The sequence below is a fragment of the Octopus bimaculoides genome, chromosome 12 (assembly GCF_001194135.2).
Source record: "Octopus bimaculoides isolate UCB-OBI-ISO-001 chromosome 12, ASM119413v2, whole genome shotgun sequence".
Taxonomy (NCBI): Eukaryota; Metazoa; Mollusca; class Cephalopoda; order Octopoda; family Octopodidae; genus Octopus; species Octopus bimaculoides.
Window position 1 is genome coordinate 35,320,913 of NC_068992.1, and position 5,343 is coordinate 35,326,255.

Here is a 5,343-nt window from a genome sequence, read left to right on the forward strand (position 1 = left end):
ATATATATTTAAATAAGAGCCATGACGCAATCCTATGTTACTATAGGCATTGTAATTCTCTTATGCCGAACTCCTTCGGAAAAACAGCATACATCATGTTGAATATCATAATGAAGCCCCATGGATTTCTTGAAGCAAACTGGCAATATGAGAGTCTCGTTGCATCCTTGGGAAAATTGAATCTCTTTCCTGACAGAGATTGTTTTTATGATGAGCGAAGTTTTGATGACACTTCTTGTCATGTTGGAAGTGCTTTATCATAATTTTTTTTCGCTGAATTGTATCTTTGCAATCTGCAAAGGTTTTGCATTCTCTTGACGTGATGCAATACTGAAAGAATCTGAAATTTTCGTCACTTTTGTTTCTGATAGACTTGACATTAGTACACCGAGCTGATTATAATGGAAACAAGTCAAAAGGTGCCAGCGGGTCAACAATTTCATATTAGAAAACTATGGTTTCTTTTAATTATTTTTGATTGATTTATTAAAACTTACTAGTTCGACCTTGTTATCAGGTAGAAACTTCAAAATCTTTCTCATTTAACAACTTTGAAACAAAAGAAAACTAAAAAAACAGCATGATATACATTTGCATATATTTAATTTGAATTAAACTAATGACGTATAGTATGTTTAATAATGTGGAATATATTTTGTATACTAGAATGCTTAATTTCGGAAATATATCAAGTGAAGTAATCATAAGCAGTAAAAATACAAATTGCATGTATTTCAAAATGTGGGACACTAAATGACAGAAACTAACAAAAAAGAAAGAAAATAGTGGTGATTGGTTTCCAGAGCTACGATGAGAAGGTTCAGGTTAAGGATACAAAGATGAGATTGAAGGAAAGAACGATTGAAAGAAAGAAAAGAAGGAAAAGTTAACATAAAGTGGTGGTCTGAAATGAATGCGGGGCAGAAAATGAAAAAATACGTCTTATCTAGGCACTGATCAAGTTGAAATAGGATGGGTGATAAAAAGTTGTGAAGTCTTATGGCATCAAAAAGTGAAGAAAGAGAGACAGAGTGGAATAAAAAAGGTTGAGGAAGAGCAGGTAGGAAGAAAGAGGGCTTGCAAAGAAAGAGGGGAATAATGGTAGACATTTGATAGCGTCGGCGGTAGACGAACGCCGACGGTCGATGAACGAGCGCCAACAGTTAGCGACGGTGGAACGCTGATGGTACTGCCAGGGATTCCATGTTCAGTATTTTGTTGGTAAACTAGCGTACCACTAGGAGGACAGGACCATGTATCCACCCCGGGGAAAAGTAACCCTTCGTCCTGGCATGACTGAAAAGCATGCCATGGCCGACCATCAAGACACTTCCACATCTTCCTGGCCAAGGGTTTTACGGTGCCCGTTTAGCTTAAGGCACTGTCGATTGATTTAATATTCATTATATTTATTCACAGTGTTTCCTTGTGTAGCAGGGTAAACCGACCAAGGTTGCAGCTGTCAAGAAGTCCAAGGAGCACTCAGGCAACAATCCAGAAGCCCAGCCACCCATGGGAGAGTAGACCGGTCTGACCTAGTTTGGACGGGTCTGATCCAGTCTGGACTGGTTAGGGTTAGGTTTTGGTGTTTGATGAAGATGTGAGGATGTTTGATAAAGACATGATGATGTTTGATGAAGATATTTGATGAAAAACTTGTTTCATGAAGATGTCTGAAGAGGTTATTTTATGAAGTTGATAAAAATGTTTGAAGATGAGATGTCTGATGAAAATATTTGTTGATGATTCATGATAATGTGTGATGAAGATGTTTGAAGATGTTTGAAGATGTTTGATGAAAATATTTGATGAAATGCTGAATGGATGCGACCGGTCTGATCCAGTTTCGACTGGTTTGTACCAGTCTGATTCAGTTTCGACCGATTTGATACGGTTTGGACCAGTTTGAATAGGCTTACAGCAGTCTAATCTGTTATGGACCAGTTTGAACTGGATTAGAACGACTTTGACTGGTTCTATGGGGTTTTAACTTGTTTTGCATAGTCTCATCCGGTCTGGACTAGTCTGGACTGATCTGGACTGGACTGGTCTGGATGTTAGATGAAAATATTCGATGAATGATGTTTTATGAAAATGTCTGATGGAGTTGTTTGATGAAATTGTCTGATGAAAATGTTTGATGAAAATCTTTGATGGATGAAGATGTTTAATGAAAATATTTGTTGTTTAATGGAAATTTTTGACAATGAAATTTTTTATGAAGATTGTGGGCTGGTCTGATCCGGTTTGGACCCGTTTGAAGTGGTTTGGACTAGCTTCAACCGGTTTGAACTGCTCTGATCTGGTCTCGACTGGTCAGAACCGGTTAGGTTTAAACTTATATATATATATATACATATATATATATATATATAACAGTTATGCAAAAAATTTAGATTCAGGTGAATATGGTACTTAAGTTTAAGCACCAGAATTTAGTATGGTATTATCCATACAGTTTCAAAATAAGGTGATTAAAATCAAAATAAGCAACAAGGATATCTAGAGTTAATGCAGTACGATCGTTTCATGCGATTCCATTTAATTGAACAATATATACATTACATCAAATATAAAATGTAGACCAATCTTCAGCTATAAAAAGACATAGAAATTTAGAAATTTAATGAAATTAAATTTGAACAGGACATATTTTTATAATTAAATCTAAACTCTCCAAGTAGAAAGGAGGAATACAAAACACCATTTTGACTTAGCCAGACCATACAGGCTAGTAAATAAACATTCTAAGCAAATTTTAACTGTCACTGATTTTATTTGTTTTTTGGGGGGGTTCTGATTTATGGACTATCTTATCAGACCTAGAGATTCAAGGCTTAAGAGAACGATGGCATTTTCCTTATAGGGTAAGGGGTAAACAGTATAGACAGTAAACATAGATGATATAGTTATAAAATATATATAATATAATAATATATATAACAGGTGTAAAATACACTTAGGGATATTAAATATACAAAGAATTTGTTGGTTCATATTACCTATATTAATAACAAGGTTATTTCACTAGGTAAATAAAATAAACATACAATTTATTAAGATATAAATATAAATCAGAAATGGAAAACAAAACAATAAATTGAACAATAATAAATTCAATTCAATTTAAATATTTTATACAAACAAATGATTTGGTCTATCTATGACTACAGAGAAATAATTATTAATTACTTAGATATGAACTGTAATTTATTATCTGCAATATATGTACCGAATATGAAACCAAATTATAAATTAAAATATATAAATTATCAAAGTAATCACCCACCTTTATGTAAAAAGCATTAGTATATAATATTAGTTAGGGAATTTCATATTTATCTTATAATGAGGATATATTTAATAGACATAAAGACCAATATGATTTGGCCTTAAGCTAAGCAGAATATAAGAATAAATTAAAGTATATTAAAGATAATAATATTGTAAATTAAATCAGTAAATTTGATAATAGGAATAATAATATAAAAACTAATGATAATAATAAAAAACCATAGATATATAAAGAAACCGAATGAAATTTAAAATAATATCTACTTAATGAATAAAAAATAATTTTAGTAGCTTCAACAGTAATAAAGTAGATACTAATAAAATAATACGGTTTATAATCCCATATGTTATACAAATAAAATCTAATTTGGTGAAATAGGCTAATTAAGAAGCATTTCAATATAAATAATAAATATTATGAAATTATTAGCAATAATAAAACAATGATAGGATATAGTTTAACTCATAACTTAGATACTTTTATATCTTCTATACATGACAGAAAATGAAATTTATTTTATTTTATTCAAATAGTGAATGTGTTAATAATAACTCCCCTAATGCCAGGGCCAATGTACAAAATATTAGTAGTAATACTATTAGGTATTTCATTAATAAACATACTATTATTTAGAACGGTTAGAAACCAGTTACATTTAAAACATCTTAAAAAATGTGATTGTAAAAATATAGATATCTGTATGATTAAAAATTTATGTCAATTAAAAAATGTAGTATATCAATGTAAAGTTGCCACAGAAATTAATAATAAATATGTTTATATTGGATCAACTGAAAACAGCCACCTCCGCTACCATTCTGTTATTTAACGTCAATATGTTCGCGTCTTTTTTATTGTGATGTCTAATATATCAGAATGTTAACCCACGTGGATATATGCAGCATTGCACCTAAGGGCTTACGCTCATGGATCTACGCAGGAATGCACCTAAGGACTCATGCTCTCGTTTCTATAACTTCAGAAAGTGGAACTGTGAACCTTTATGCTTCTATTTTCTTCTCTCTTTCCATCTCCTTATTCTTTTATTCCCTTCCTTTATGTCGTCATCTTATTAATATATACCATTCTCATTTCCCCTATTTTCCTCATTTGACGGTATATCCCATACTCGGGGATATCCCAGAAACAGCTGCAAGATTTTTAATTTCTTTCTATCATAGTATTGTATACGACTTGAAATGTTTGCCTTGCCTTAAATTCTGGTATCCTGTTTAATTATATATACGCTGCATCGGAAATCTGCAATGGCTTCATAACTACCGTCTCAGTTATAACTTTGGAGCCCCAGTAATCCGTTGCAGCACTTACTCGGCGTACCTAATCGTTTAGATCACATGTGAACTAAAACCCCATACTCTGTGCGTATGTATGTATATATATGTATATAGCTGATACTTTTAATTTTAATGTTGATGATGCATTAGTTGAGTAATATATCTTTCTAGAATTCCCGTGGGAATTTTATGACCAGCTCCATCAGTTAACATTTGGGACTTATTTATTTATTTATCTTTGTCTTTTGTTCTTGTTTTTTGTGAAGAAACCTAACTTCAAACAATATTTTACAGATCAATTTTTAGACACTGTCATCTAAACTAGGTAAAGTATGTGGGGCTGAAAACTTTGATTTTACATGCCACAAACATTTTAGCGGGTGGAGGTGTACCACATGCGCCCCAGGTTCCCAGGCCTTGAATACTGACGACATACTAAGTAAGAAATGCGTGTTCAAGTCCCTACTCATCAAACATGAAGCTCGTCAATGTCAGCAATGCAGATCTTTTTCTTCTTGACATTATCTCCCCTTTTTCCATAGAGTAGCTCTGACGTCCCATTTCGTAACTTATTAATACTAGAGACAATATTAATAAGTCAATAATGTATATTGTGCGGTATTCGATATACCTATGTTAGTCTAGGTTCTTCATGTCCATGACACATTGAGTTATTTTAACTCATTGTACATACACCCACACATATACATACACACATACCAAAAGAATGAGCAAGAGAAATACATAAATACA